Genomic DNA, 16167 nt, shown 5'->3' on the forward strand with positions numbered 1-16167 from the left:
ATTTCCCCTTGACAATTATTTCACCAGGCAGCCTCCATACAAAATCAGGAGGAATAAAATGATGAAGGAGGTAAGGAATTAGTTGACAAGTATTCCTAAATCAATGTGACAAGGTATACTGCCTGGAATGACTTAGTCCAAAACAGCCCCAGACACTCCCTTTCGGATCTTACCACCAGTAGCATGTCAGATCTCCAAGAGTCCAAAAAGTGAGTAGAAAGCAGGAGACTTGGTTGCAGAATTCCAGGCAAGTTGGAAGCGCTGTTTGAAGAGCCGGAACTCTGGACACAGTGTCATGGGGGTGCCATAAATAGTAGCAGATGAGACCTGTACCCTGTTTACAGGGCGCTCATTCAGGGCAGTGGCTGCATTTGGCCAAGTGCCAAGAGACTAGAGGGCAAAGACCAGATCCCTGATTACAGGGCGGTCGTTGGCAGCAGGCTGTGAAGACAGCACGAGGCCAAGAGACCCAGAGGGCCTCGGAGACGCACACCCTAGTTACAGGGAGGTCAAGCTGCCCATGTTATGGACATGATTCTAATCCCCCAGATTTCAAAAGCGAGATGCAACCTGTACCCTGATTACAGGGTGGTCGCTGGCATTAGCCAAATAGGGGAGACCATAACCTGAATTACAGGAAGGTCAAGCTGTCAAAGTACCAAAGAGCTCGATATGTCCCATCCTAGAGAGGCTTGTGACATGGACCCTAATTACAGGTTTGTCACGCTGACTAATGGGGCAGAGCACGGCGTAAAGCCAAATGAGCAAGAGGGCAGAGACCCAGACCCCAGTTACAGGGCGGTCACATTCCTCAGTTTAACAAAGAGCTCAATGCCCCTCCAAAGACACGGGGAGGTGACTTGCACCCTGATTACAGGGCAGTCACATTCACCAACCTGTTAACGGAGACCCAAAGGGCCTCGGAGACGCAAACCCTAGTTACAGGGAGGTCAAGCTGCCCATGTTATGGTCTAGATTCTAATCCCCCAGATTTCAAAAGCGAGATGCAACCTGTACCCTGATTACAGGGTGGTCGCTGGCATTAGCCAAATAGGGGAGACCATAACCTGATTTACAGGAAGGTCAAGCTGTCAAAGTACCAAAGAGCTCGATATGTCCCATCCTAGAGAGGCTTGTGACATAGACCCTAATTACAGGGTTGTCACGCTGACTAATGGGGCAGAGCACGGCGTAAAGCCAAATGAGCAAGATGGCAGAGACCCGGACCCCAGATACAGGGCGGTCACATTGCTCAGTTTAACAAAGAGCTCAATGCCCCTCCAAAGACAGAGGGAGGTGACTTGCACCCTGATTACAGGGCAGTCACCCTCAATAGCCAGATAACGGAGCAGAATGTCAAAACGACACAATAGCACAGACCGGGACCCAGCTTACAGGGCGGTCACGCTGCTCAAGGTATTAAGAGGCTCGAGATTCCCCTACAGTCTAATTACATGACCTGAGGCCTGATTTGAGGTTGGTTACTGTGCCCAGAGTTCCTTTCCTTTTCCTCCATCTTCTTTTCTCCTCTGTGTGTGGCATTCCTGACACTTCCTTCTTCTCCACTTTTGCTTCATGAGGTCTGAAACAGAGAGAGAGAGCACAAGGCGTGTGTAAGTGAGAACCGACAATGCCATGTCCTGCACGCAAACTCAGTGTAATCTACTGATACACTGTTCCTTTTCGCATCTGCAGACAGTCTGGATATTTAGGTCCAAGACAGTTCTTTGTGGTCCTCAGACATTTCCAGAAGCATTTCCCGCTCCTCCCAGGCTGCACTGGGTGAGAAAACTACTGGGCCCATTCCCCTCTAAAGCCACAATCTCCAGATTTCCCCTTGACAATTATTTCACCAGGCAACCTCCATACAAAATCAGGAGGAATAAAATGATGAAGGGGGGTAAGGAATTAATTGACAAGTATTCCTAAATCAATGTGACAAGGTATACTGCCTGGAATGACTTAGTCCAAAACAGCCCCAGACACTCCCTTTCGGATCTTACCACCAGTAGCATGTCAGATCTCCAAGAGTCCAAAAAGTGAGTAGAAAGCAGAAGACTTGGCTGCAGAATTCCAGGCAAGTTGGAAGCGCTGTTTGAAGGGCCGGAACTCTGGACACAGTGTCATGGGCATGCCATAAATAGTAGCAGATGAGACCTGTACCCTGTTTACAGGGTGCTCATTCAGGGCAGTGGCTGCATTTGGCCAAATGCCAAGAGACTAGAGGGCAAAGACCAGATCCCTGATTACAGGGCGGTCGTTGGCAGCAGGCTGTGAAGACAGCACGAGGCCAAGAGACCCAGAGGGCCTCGGAGACGCACACCCTAGTTACAGGGAGGTCAAGCTGCCCATGTTATGGACATGATTCTAATCCCCCAGATTTCAAAAGCGAGAGGCAACCTGTACCCTGATTACAGGGTGGTCGCTGGCATTAGCCAAATAGGGGAGACCATAACCTGAATTACAGGAAGGTCAAGCTGTCAAAGTACCAAAGAGCTCGATATGTCCCATCCTAGAGAGGCTTGTGACATGGACCCTAATTACAGGTTTGTCACGCTGACTAATGGGGCAGAGCACGGCGTAAAGCCAAATGAGCAAGAGGGCAGAGACCCAGACCCCAGTTACAGGGCGGTCACATTGCTCAGTTGAACAAAGAGCTCAATGCCCCTCCAAAGACAGGGCGAGGTGACTTGCACCCTGATTACAGGGCAGTCACATTCACCAACCTGTTAACGGAGACCCAAAGGGCCTCGGAGACGCAAACCCTAGTTACAGGGAGGTCAAGCTGCCCATGTTATGGTCTAGATTCTAATCCCCCAGATTTCAAAAGCGAGATGCAACCTGTACCCTGATTACAGGGTGGTCGCTGGCATTAGCCAAATAGGGGAGACCATAACCTGATTTACAGGAAGGTCAAGCTGTCAAAGTACCAAAGAGCTCGATATGTCCCATCCTAGAGAGGCTTGTGACATAGACCCTAATTACAGGGTTGTCACGCTGACTAATGGGGCAGAGCACGGCGTAAAGCCAAATGAGCAAGATGGCAGAGACCCGGACCCCAGATACAGGGCGGTCACATTGCTCAGTTTAACAAAGAGCTCAATGCCCCTCCAAAGACAGAGGGAGGTGACTTGCACCCTGATTACAGGGCAGTCACCCTCAATAGCCAGATAACGGAGCAGAATGTCAAAACGACACAATAGCACAGACCGGGACCCAGCTTACAGGGCGGTCACGCTGCTCAAGGTATTAAGAGGCTCGAGATTCCCCTACAGTCTAATTACATGACCTGAGGCCTGATTTGAGGTTGGTTACTGTGCCCAGAGTTCCTTTCCTTTTCCTCCATCTTCTTTTCTCCTCTGTGTGTGGCATTCCTGACACTTCCTTCTTCTCCACTTTTGCTTCATGATGTCTGAAACAGAGAGAGAGAGCACAAGGCGTGTGTAAGTGAGAACCGACAATGCCATGTCCTGCACGCAAACTCAGTGTAATCTACTGATACACTGTTCCTTTTCGCATCTGCAGACAGTCTGGATATTTAGGTCCAAGACAGTTCTTTGTGGTCCTCAGACATTTCCAGAAGCATTTCCCGCTCCTCCCAAGCTGCACTGGGTGAGAAAACTACTGGGCCCATTCCCCTCTAAAGCCACAATCTCCAGATTTCCCCTTGACAATTATTTCACCAGGCAACCTCCATACAAAATCAGGAGGAATAAAATGATGAAGGGGGGTAAGGAATTAATTGACAAGTATTCCTAAATCAATGTGACAAGGTATACTGCCTGGAATGACTTAGTCCAAAACAGCCCCAGACACTCCCTTTCGGATCTTACCACCAGTAGCATGTCAGATCTCCAAGAGTCCAAAAAGTGAGTAGAAAGCAGAAGACTTGGCTGCAGAATTCCAGGCAAGTTGGAAGCGCTGTTTGAAGGGCCGGAACTCTGGACACAGTGTCATGGGCATGCCATAAATAGTAGCAGATGAGACCTGTACCCTGTTTACAGGGTGCTCATTCAGGGCAGTGGCTGCATTTGGCCAAATGCCAAGAGACTAGAGGGCAAAGACCAGATCCCTGATTACAGGGCGGTCGTTGGCAGCAGGCTGTGAAGACAGCACGAGGCCAAGAGACCCAGAGGGCCTCGGAGACGCACACCCTAGTTACAGGGAGGTCAAGCTGCCCATGTTATGGACATGATTCTAATCCCCCAGATTTCAAAAGCGAGATGCAACCTGTACCCTGATTACAGGGTGGTCGCTGGCATTAGCCAAATAGGGGAGACCATAACCTGATTTACAGGAAGGTCAAGCTGTCAAAGTACCAAAGAGCTCGATATGTCCCATCCTAGAGAGGCTTGTGACATAGACCCTAATTACAGGGTTGTCACGCTGACTAATGGGGCAGAGCACGGCGTAAAGCCAAATGAGCAAGATGGCAGAGACCCGGACCCCAGATACAGGGCGGTCACATTGCTCAGTTTAACAAAGAGCTCAATGCCCCTCCAAAGACAGGGGGAGGTGACTTGCACCCTGATTACAGGGCAGTCACATTCACCAACCTGTTAACGGAGACCCAAAGGGCCTCGGAGACGCAAACCCTAGTTACAGGGAGGTCAAGCTGCCCATGTTATGGTCTAGATTCTAATCCCCCAGATTTCAAAAGCGAGATGCAACCTGTACCCTGATTACAGGGTGGTCGCTGGCATTAGCCAAATAGGGGAGACCATAACCTGATTTACAGGAAGGTCAAGCTGTCAAAGTACCAAAGAGCTCGATATGTCCCATCCTAGAGAGGCTTGTGACATAGACCCTAATTACAGGGTTGTCACGCTGACTAATGGGGCAGAGCACGGCGTAAAGCCAAATGAGCAAGATGGCAGAGACCCGGACCCCAGATACAGGGCGGTCACATTGCTCAGTTTAACAAAGAGCTCAATGCCCCTCCAAAGACAGAGGGAGGTGACTTGCACCCTGATTACAGGGCAGTCACCCTCAATAGCCAGATAACGGAGCAGAATGTCAAAACGACACAATAGCACAGACCGGGACCCAGCTTACAGGGCGGTCACGCTGCTCAAGGTATTAAGAGGCTCGAGATTCCCCTACAGTCTAATTACATGACCTGAGGCCTGATTTGAGGTTGGTTACTGTGCCCAGAGTTCCTTTCCTTTTCCTCCATCTTCTTTTCTCCTCTGTGTGTGGCATTCCTGACACTTCCTTCTTCTCCACTTTTGCTTCATGAGGTCTGAAACAGAGAGAGAGAGCACAAGGCGTGTGTAAGTGAGAACCGACAATGCCATGTCCTGCACGCAAACTCAGTGTAATCTACTGATACACTGTTCCTTTTCGCATCTGCAGACAGTCTGGATATTTAGGTCCAAGACAGTTCTTTGTGGTCCTCAGACATTTCCAGAAGCATTTCCCGCTCCTCCCAAGCTGCACTGGGTGAGAAAACTACTGGGCCCATTCCCCTCTAAAGCCACAATCTCCAGATTTCCCCTTGACAATTATTTCACCAGGCAGCCTCCATACAAAATCAGGAGGAATAAAATGATGAAGGAGGGTAAGGAATTAGTTGACAAGTATTCCTAAATCAATGTGACAAGGTATACTGCCTGGAATGACTTAGTCCAAAACAGCCCCAGACACTCCCTTTCGGATCTTACCACCAGTAGCATGTCAGATCTCCAAGAGTCCAAAAAGTGAGTAGAAAGCAGGAGACTTGGTTGCAGAATTCCAGGCAAGTTGGAAGCGCTGTTTGAAGAGCCGGAACTCTGGACACAGTGTCATGGGGGTGCCATAAATAGTAGCAGATGAGACCTGTACCCTGTTTACAGGGTGCTCATTCAGGGCAGTGGCTGCATTTGGCCAAATGCCAAGAGACTAGAGGGCAAAGACCAGATCCCTGATTACAGGGCGGTCGTTGGCAGCAGGCTGTGAAGACAGCACGAGGCCAAGAGACCCAGAGGGCCTCGGAGACGCACACCCTAGTTACAGGGAGGTCAAGCTGCCCATGTTATGGACATGATTCTAATCCCCCAGATTTCAAAAGCGAGATGCAACCTGTACCCTGATTACAGGGTGGTCGCTGGCATTAGCCAAATAGGGGAGACCATAACCTGAATTACAGGAAGGTCAAGCTGTCAAAGTACCAAAGAGCTCGATATGTCCCATCCTAGAGAGGCTTGTGACATGGACCCTAATTACAGGTTTGTCACGCTGACTAATGGGGCAGAGCACGGCGTAAAGCCAAATGAGCAAGAGGGCAGAGACCCAGACCCCAGTTACAGGGCGGTCACATTGCTCAGTTGAACAAAGAGCTCAATGCCCCTCCAAAGACAGGGGGAGGTGACTTGCACCCTGATTACAGGGCAGTCACATTCACCAACCTGTTAACGGAGACCCAAAGGGCCTCGGAGACGCAAACCCTAGTTACAGGGAGGTCAAGCTGCCCATGTTATGGTCTAGATTCTAATCCCCCAGATTTCAAAAGCGAGATGCAACCTGTACCCTGATTACAGGGTGGTCGCTGGCATTAGCCAAATAGGGGAGACCATAACCTGATTTACAGGAAGGTCAAGCTGTCAAAGTACCAAAGAGCTTGATATGTCCCATCCTAGAGAGGCTTGTGACATAGACCCTAATTACAGGGTTGTCACGCTGACTAATGGGGCAGAGCACGGCGTAAAGCCAAATGAGCAAGATGGCAGAGACCCGGACCCCAGATACAGGGCGGTCACATTGCTCAGTTTAACAAAGAGCTCAATGCCCCTCCAAAGACAGAGGGAGGTGACTTGCACCCTGATTACAGGGCAGTCACCCTCAATAGCCAGATAACGGAGCAGAATGTCAAAACGACACAATAGCACAGACCGGGACCCAGCTTACAGGGCGGTCACGCTGCTCAAGGTATTAAGAGGCTCGAGATTCCCCTACAGTCTAATTACATGACCTGAGGCCTGATTTGAGGTTGGTTACTGTGCCCAGAGTTCCTTTCCTTTTCCTCCATCTTCTTTTCTCCTCTGTGTGTGGCATTCCTGACACTTCCTTCTTCTCCACTTTTGCTTCATGAGGTCTGAAACAGAGAGAGAGAGCACAAGGCGTGTGTAAGTGAGAACCGACAATGCCATGTCCTGCACGCAAACTCAGTGTAATCTACTGATACACTGTTCCTTTTCGCATCTGCAGACAGTCTGGATATTTAGGTCCAAGACAGTTCTTTGTGGTCCTCAGACATTTCCAGAAGCATTTCCCGCTCCTCCCAAGCTGCACTGGGTGAGAAAACTACTGGGCCCATTCCCCTCTAAAGCCACAATCTCCAGATTTCCCCTTGACAATTATTTCACCAGGCAACCTCCATACAAAATCAGGAGGAATAAAATGATGAAGGGGGGTAAGGAATTAATTGACAAGTATTCCTAAATCAATGTGACAAGGTATACTGCCTGGAATGACTTAGTCCAAAACAGCCCCAGACACTCCCTTTCGGATCTTACCACCAGTAGCATGTCAGATCTCCAAGAGTCCAAAAAGTGAGTAGAAAGCAGAAGACTTGGCTGCAGAATTCCAGGCAAGTTGGAAGCGCTGTTTGAAGGGCCGGAACTCTGGACACAGTGTCATGGGCGTGCCATAAATAGTAGCAGATGAGACCTGTACCCTGTTTACAGGGTGCTCATTCAGGGCAGTGGCTGCATTTGGCCAAATGCCAAGAGACTAGAGGGCAAAGACCAGATCCCTGATTACAGGGCGGTCGTTGGCAGCAGGCTGTGAAGACAGCATGAGGCCAAGAGACCCAGAGGGCCTCGGAGACGCAAACCCTAGTTACAGGGAGGTCAAGCTGCCCATGTTATGGTCATGATTCTAATCCCCCAGATTTCAAAAGCGAGATGCAACCTGTACCCCGATTACAAGGTGGTCGCTGGCATTAGCCAAATAGGGGAGACCATAACCTGAATTACAGGAAGGTCAAGCTGTCAAAGTACCAAAGAGCTCGATATGTCCCATCCTAGAGAGGCTTGTGACATGGACCCTAATTACAGGGATGTCACGCTGACTAATGGGGCAGAGCACGGCGTAAAGCCAAATGAGCAAGAGGGCAGAGACCCAGACCCCAGTTACAGGGCGGTCACATTGCTCAGTTGAACAAAGAGCTCAATGCCCCTCCAAAGACAGGGGGAGGTGACTTGCACCCTGATTACAGGGCAGTCACATTCACCAACCTGTTAACGGAGACCCAAAGGGCCTCGGAGACGCAAACCCTAGTTACAGGGAGGTCAAGCTGCCCATGTTATGGTCATGATTCTAATCCCCCAGATTTCAAAAGCGAGATGCAACCTGTACCCTGATTACAGGGTGGTCGCTGGCATTAGCCAAAGAGGAGAGACCATAACCTGAATTACAGGAAGGTCAAGCTGTCAAAGTACCAAAGAGCTCGATATGTCCCATCCTAGAGAGGCTTGTGATATGGACCCTAATTACAGGGATGTCACGCTGACTAATGGGGCAGAGCACGGCGTAAAGCGAAATGAGCAAGAGGGCAGAGACCCAGACCCCAGTTACAGGGCGGTCACATTGCTCAGTTGAACAAAGAGCTCAATGCCCCTCCAAAGACAGGGGGAGGTGACTTGCACCCTGATTACAGGGCAGTCACATTCACCAACCTGTTAACGGAGACCCAAAGGGCCTCGGAGACGCAAACCCTAGTTACAGGGAGGTCAAGCTGCCCATGTTATGGTCTAGATTCTAATCCCCCAGATTTCAAAAGCGAGATGCAACCTGTACCCTGATTACAGGGTGGTCGCTGGCATTAGCCAAATAGGGGAGACCATAACCTGATTTACAGGAAGGTCAAGCTGTCAAAGTACCAAAGAGCTCGATATGTCCCATCCTAGAGAGGCTTGTGACATAGACCCTAATTACAGGGTTGTCACGCTGACTAATGGGGCAGAGCACGGCGTAAAGCCAAATGAGCAAGAGGGCAGAGACTCAGACCCCAGTTACAGGGCGGTCACATTGCTCAGTTGAACAAAGAGCTCAATGCCCCTCCAAAGACAGGGGGAGGTGACTTGCACCCTGATTACAGGGCAGTCACCCTCAATAGCCAGATAACGGAGCAGAATGTCAAAACGACACAATAGCACAGACCGGGACCCAGCTTACAGGGCGGTCACGCTGCTCAAGGTATTAAGAGGCTCGAGATTCCCCTACAGTCTAATTACATGACCTGAGGCCTGATTTGAGGTTGGTTACTGTGCCCAGAGTTCCTTTCCTTTTCCTCCATCTTCTTTTCTCCTCTGTGTGTGGCATTCCTGACACTTCCTTCTTCTCCACTTTTGCTTCATGATGTCTGAAACAGAGAGAGAGAGCACAAGGCGTGTGTAAGTGAGAACCGACAATGCCATGTCCTGCACGCAAACTCAGTGTAATCTACTGATACACTGTTCCTTTTCGCATCTGCAGACAGTCTGGATATTTAGGTCCAAGACAGTTCTTTGTGGTCCTCAGACATTTCCAGAAGCATTTCCCGCTCCTCCCAAGCTGCACTGGGTGAGAAAACTACTGGGCCCATTCCCCTCTAAAGCCACAATCTCCAGATTTCCCCTTGACAATTATTTCACCAGGCAACCTCCATACAAAATCAGGAGGAATAAAATGATGAAGGGGGGTAAGGAATTAATTGACAAGTATTCCTAAATCAATGTGACAAGGTATACTGCCTGGAATGACTTAGTCCAAAACAGCCCCAGACACTCCCTTTCGGATCTTACCACCAGTAGCATGTCAGATCTCCAAGAGTCCAAAAAGTGAGTAGAAAGCAGGAGACTTGGCTGCAGAATTCCAGGCAAGTTGGAAGCGCTGTTTGAAGGGCCGGAACTCTGGACACAGTGTCATGGGCGTGCCATAAATAGTAGCAGATGAGACCTGTACCCTGTTTACAGGGTGCTCATTCAGAGCAGTGGCTGCATTTGGCCAAATGCCAAGAGACTAGAGGGCAAAGACCAGATCCCTGATTACAGGGCGGTCGTTGGCAGCAGGCTGTGAAGACAGCACGAGGCCAAGAGACCCAGAGGGCCTCGGAGACGCACACCCTAGTTACAGGGAGGTCAAGCTGCCCATGTTATGGACATGATTCTAATCCCCCAGATTTCAAAAGCGAGATGCAACCTGTACCCTGATTACAGGGTGGTCGCTGGCATTAGCCAAATAGGGGAGACCATAACCTGAATTACAGGAAGGTCAAGCTGTCAAAGTACCAAAGAGCTCGATATGTCCCATCCTAGAGAGGCTTGTGACATGGACCCTAATTACAGGGATGTCACGCTGACTAATGGGGCAGAGCACGGCGTAAAGCCAAATGAGCAAGAGGGCAGAGACCCAGACCCCAGTTACAGGGCGGTCACATTGCTCAGTTGAACAAAGAGCTCAATGCCCCTCCAAAGACAGGGGGAGGTGACTTGCACCCTGATTACAGGGCAGTCACATTCACCAACCTGTTAACGGAGACCCAAAGGGCCTCGGAGACACAAACCCTAGTTACAGGGAGGTCAAGCTGCCCATGTTATGGTCATGATTCTAATCCCCCAGATTTCAAAAGCGAGATGCAACCTGTACCCTGATTACAGGGAGGTCGCTGGCATTAGCCAAAGAGGAGAGACCATAACCTGAATTACAGGAAGGTCAAGCTGTCAAAGTACCAAAGAGCTCGATATGTCCCATCCTAGAGAGGCTTGTGACATGGACCCTAATTACAGGGATGTCACGCTGACTAATGGGGCAGAGCACGGCGTAAAGCCAAATGAGCAAGAGGGCAGAGACCCAGACCCCAGTTACAGGGCGGTCACATTGCTCAGTTGAACAAAGAGCTCAATGCCCCTCCAAAGACAGGGGGAGGTGACTTGCACCCTGATTACAGGGCAGTCACATTCACCAACCTGTTAACGGAGACCCAAAGGGCCTCGGAGACGCAAACCCTAGTTACAGGGAGGTCAAGCTGCCCATGTTATGGTCTAGATTCTAATCCCCCAGATTTCAAAAGCGAGATGCAACCTGTACCCTGATTACAGGGTGGTCGCTGGCATTAGCCAAATAGGGGAGACCATAACCTGATTTACAGGAAGGTCAAGCTGTCAAAGTACCAAAGAGCTCGATATGTCCCATCCTAGAGAGGCTTGTGACATGGACCCTAATTACAGGGATGTCACGCTGACTAATGGGGCAGAGCACGGCGTAAAGCGAAATGAGCAAGAGGGCAGAGACCCAGACCCCAGTTACAGGGCGGTCACATTGCTCAGTTGAACAAAGAGCTCAATGCCCCTCCAAAGACAGTGGGAGGTGACTTGCACCCTGATTACAGGGCAGTCACCCTCAATAGCCAGATAACGGAGCAGAATGTCAAAACGACACAATAGCACAGACCGGGACCCAGCTTACAGGGCGGTCACGCTGCTCAAGGTATTAAGAGGCTCGAGATTCCCCTACAGTCTAATTACATGACCTGAGGCCTGATTTGAAGTTGGTTACTGTGCCCAGAGTTCCTTTCCTTTTCCTCCATCTTCTTTTCTCCTCTGTGTGTGGCATTCCTGACACTTCCTTCTTCTCCACTTTTGCTTCATGATGTCTGAAACAGAGAGAGAGAGCACAAGGCGTGTGTAAGTGAGAACCGACAATGCCATGTCCTGCACGCAAACTCAGTGTAATCTACTGATACACTGTTCCTTTTCACATCTGCAGACAGTCTGGATATTTAGGTCCAAGACAGTTCTTTGTGGTCCTCAGACATTTCCAGAAGCATTTCCCGCTCCTCCCAAGCTGCACTGGGTGAGAAAACTACTGGGCCCATTCCCCTCTAAAGCCACAATCTCCAGATTTCCCCTTGACAATTATTTCACCAGGCAACCTCCATACAAAATCAGGAGGAATAAAATGATGAAGGGGGGTAAGGAATTAATTGACAAGTATTCCTAAATCAATGTGACAAGGTATACTGCCTGGAATGACTTAGTCCAAAACAGCCCCAGACACTCCCTTTCGGATCTTACCACCAGTAGCATGTCAGATCTCCAAGAGTCCAAAAAGTGAGTAGAAAGCAGAAGACTTGGCTGCAGAATTCCAGGCAAGTTGGAAGCGCTGTTTGAAGGGCCGGAACTCTGGACACAGTGTCATGGGCGTGCCATAAATAGTAGCAGATGAGACCTGTACCCTGTTTACAGGGTGCTCATTCAGGGCAGTGGCTGCATTTGGCCAAATGCCAAGAGACTAGAGGGCAAAGACCAGATCCCTGATTACAGGGCGGTCGTTGGCAGCAGGCTGTGAAGACAGCACGAGGCCAAGAGACCCAGAGGGCCTCGGAGACGCACACCCTAGTTACAGGGAGGTCAAGCTGCCCATGTTATGGACATGATTCTAATCCCCCAGATTTCAAAAGCGAGATGCAACCTGTACCCTGATTACAGGGTGGTCGCTGGCATTAGCCAAATAGGGGAGACCATAACCTGAATTACAGGAAGGTCAAGCTGTCAAAGTACCAAAGAGCTCGATATGTCCCATCCTAGAGAGGCTTGTGACATGGACCCTAATTACAGGGATGTCACGCTGACTAATGGGGCAGAGCACGGCGTAAAGCCAAATCAGCAAGAGGGCAGAGACCCAGACCCCAGTTACAGGGCGGTCACATTGCTCAGTTTAACAAAGAGCTCAATGCCCCTCCAAAGACAGGGGGAGGTGACTTGCACCCTGATTACAGGGCAGTCACATTCACCAACCTGTTAACGGAGACCCAAAGGGCCTCGGAGACGCAAACCCTAGTTACAGGGAGGTCAAGGTGCCCATGTTATGGTCCAGATTCTAATCCCCCAGATTTCAAAAGCGAGATGCAACCTGTACCCTGATTACAGGGAGGTCGCTGGCATTAGCCAAAGAGGAGAGACCGGAACCTGAATTACAGAAAGATCAAGCTGCCAAAGTACCAAAGAGCTCGATATGTCCCATCCTAGAGAGGCTTGTGACATGGACCCTAATTACAGGGATGTCACGCTGACTAATGGGGCAGAGCACGGCGTAAAGCCAGATGAGCAAGAGGGCAGAGACCCGGACCCCAGTTACAGGGCGGTCACATTGCTCAGTTGAACAAAGAGCTCAATGCCCCTCCAAAGACAGGGGGAGGTGACTTGCACCCTGATTACAGGGCAGTCACATTCACCAACCTGTTAACGGAGACCCAAAGGGCCTCTGAGACGCAAACCCTAGTTACAGGGAGGTCAAGCTGCCCATGTTATGGTCATGATTCTAATCCCCCAGATTTCAAAAGCGAGATGCAACCTGTACCCTGATTACAGGGTGGTCGCTGGCATTAGCCAAAGAGGAGAGACCATCACCTGAATTACAGGAAGGTCAAGCTGTCAAAGTACCAAAGAGCTCGATATGTCCCATCCTAGAGAGGCTTGTGATATGGACCCTAATTACAGGGATGTCACGCTGACTAATGGGGCAGAGCACGGCGTAAAGCCAAATGGCTCGAGATTCCCCTACAGTCTAATTACATGACCTGAGGCCTGATTTGAGGTTGGTTACTGTGCCCAGAGTTCCTTTCCTTTTCCTCCATCTTCTTTTCTCCTCTGTGTGTGGCATTCCTGACACTTCCTTCTTCTCCACTTTTGCTTCATGAGGTCTGAAACAGAGAGAGAGAGCACAAGGCGTGTGTAAGTGAGAACCGACAATGCCATGTCCCGCACGCAAACTCAGTGTAATCTACTGAAATACTGTTCCTTTCCGCATCTGCAGACAGTCTGGATATTTAGGTCCAAGACAGTTCTTTGTGGTCCTCAGACATTTCCAGAAGCATTTCCCGCTCCTCCCAAGCTGCACTGGGTGAGAAAACTACTGGGCCCATTCCCCTCCAAAGCCACAATCTCCAGATTTCCCCTTGACAATTATTTCACCAGGCAGCCTCCATACAAAATCAGGAGGAATAAAATGATGAAGGGGGGTAAGGAATTAATTGACAAGTATTCCTAAATCAATGTGACAAGGTATACTGCCTGGAATGACTTAGTCCAAAACAGCCCCAGATCTTACCACCAGTAGCATGTCAGATCTGCAAGAGTCCAAAAAGTGAGTAGAAAGCAGGAGACTTGGCTGCAGAATTCCAGGCAAGTTGGAAGCGCTGTTTGAAGGGCCGGAACTCTGGACACAGTGTCATGGGCGTGCCATAAATAGTAGCAGATGAGACCTGTACCCTGTTTACAGGGTGCTCATTCAGGGCAGTGGCTGCATTTGGCCAAGTGCCAAGAGACTAGAGGGCAAAGACCAGATCCCTGATTACAGGGCGGTCGTTGGCAGCAGGCTGTGAAGACAGCACGAGGCCAAGAGACCCAGAGGGCCTCGGAGACGCACACCCTAGTTACAGGGAGGTCAAGCTGCCCACGTAACGGAAATGATTCTAATTACCCAGATTTCAAAAGCAACGTCCAACCTGTACCCTGATTACAGGGTGGTCGCTGGCATTAGCCAAAGAGGAGAGACCATAACCTGAATTACAGGAAGGTCAAGCTGTCAAAGTACCAAAGAGCTGGATATGTCCCATCCTAGAGAGGCTTGTGACATGGACCCTAATTACAGGGATGTCACGCTGACTAATGGGGCAGAGCACGGCGTAAAGCCAGAAGAGCAAGAGGGCAGAGACCCAGACCCCAGTTACAGGGCGGTCACATTGCTCAGTTGAACAAAGAGCTCAATGCCCCTCCAAAGACAGGGGGAGGTGACTTGCACCCTGATTACAGGGCAGTCACATTCACCAACCTGTTAACGGAGACCCAAAGGGCCTCGGAGACGCAAACCCTAGTTACAGGGAGGTCAAGCTGCCCATGTTATGGTCTAGATTCTAATCCCCCAGATTTCAAAAGCGAGATGCAACCTGTTCCCTGATTACAGGGTGGTCACTGGCATTAGCCAAATAGGGGAGACCATAACCTGATTTACAGGAAGGTCAAGCTGTCAAAGTACCAAAGAGCTCAATATGTCCCATCCTAGAGAGGCTTGTGACATAGACCCTAATTACAGGGTTGTCACGCTGACTAATGGGGCAGAGCACGGCGTAAAGCCAAATGAGCAAGAGGGCAGAGACCCGGACCCCAGATACAGGGCGGTCACATTGCTCAGTTTAACAAAGAGCTCAATGCCCCTCCAAAGACAGAGGGAGGTGACTGGCATTCTGATTACAGGGCAGTCACTCACACTAGCCAGATAACCCAGCAGAATGTCAGAAGGACACAATGGCACATACCGGGACCCAGCTTACAGGGCGGTCAGTCTTCGTAGGTTTCCACAGAGATCGATACCCCCCAGAAGAGAGAGAGACTCAGTCTCTCCCCTAATTACAAAATGAGGCCTTCCAGCAACCTGCTGATGTGGCATGCTGTCAAAAGAATGAAGGGCAGGTACCAAAATCCTTGATACAGAGTGGTCATGTTGTCCAGGTTCTAGCACATGCTTTACTTCCTTTGACCTAAATCACGCTCATTAAAGGCCATTCATTGCCATCAACCCACTAATAGGAATTCAACCTAAAGAAAGCAGAAGTGGAGAGAGATTCTCCTATGCACTAAAAGATGATATCTGAGCTTTTACTGTTCCCTTTTGTGTGGAGGAGGAGGATAAATATATTAATACACATTCAGCTCTTTTTCCAATTCTGAGGAGAGTAAAGAAAAAGCACTGCAGTGATTTAACTGAAAGAACTCAAAATAAATAAATAAATGCAGATGTTCACACCCATTTGTATCACATGCACTCACATACACATACATACAAAAGAAAGGGGGACTTCCCAGAACAGAAAGAGAGCTCACTGCAGTAGGTCACTTGACCCACAGTGTTAAACTTGACCAATCTTCCTCCCCTCCAAAAAAAAAGGGAAAAGGCATAAGACCTGGATCCTGCTTATTTACAGGGGGGTCATACTATTCAAGGGATTAAAAGGCTTGAGATCCCCATACAGTGTAATAAGATGACTGGAGGCCTGATTACAGGCAGTTTACTGTGCCCAGAGTCCCTTTCCTTTGCCTCCAGCTTCAGTGACTTCTCTTCTTTCTTCCCCTTGGCTTGACATTCCTCAACCTTTCTTCTTGTCCACTTGTGTTTGAAGATGCCTGAAACAGAGAGAGGGAGCACAGA

General features: G+C 49.6%; 1 long non-coding RNA gene across 1 annotated transcript in view; it reads right to left on the minus strand.

The window, feature by feature from the left end:
• The window catches only part of LOC135978653 (uncharacterized), a 17432-nt gene extending 3018 nt beyond the window's left edge, over positions 1-14414 (minus strand). The window contains exons 1-8 of the long non-coding RNA XR_010596037.1: positions 14071-14414; positions 12036-13663; positions 9765-11614; positions 7494-9343; positions 5664-7072; positions 3834-5242; positions 2004-3412; positions 174-1582 (exon numbers count right to left, since the gene is read on the minus strand). This is a non-coding gene — a long non-coding RNA (uncharacterized LOC135978653). The remainder of the gene's footprint in view (positions 1-173; positions 1583-2003; positions 3413-3833; positions 5243-5663; positions 7073-7493; positions 9344-9764; positions 11615-12035; positions 13664-14070) is intronic.
• Positions 14415-16167: the final 1753 nt, after the last annotated feature.

This window comes from Chrysemys picta, unplaced genomic scaffold (assembly GCF_011386835.1).
Source record: "Chrysemys picta bellii isolate R12L10 unplaced genomic scaffold, ASM1138683v2 scaf359, whole genome shotgun sequence".
Lineage (NCBI taxonomy): Eukaryota > Metazoa > Chordata > Testudines > Emydidae > Chrysemys > Chrysemys picta.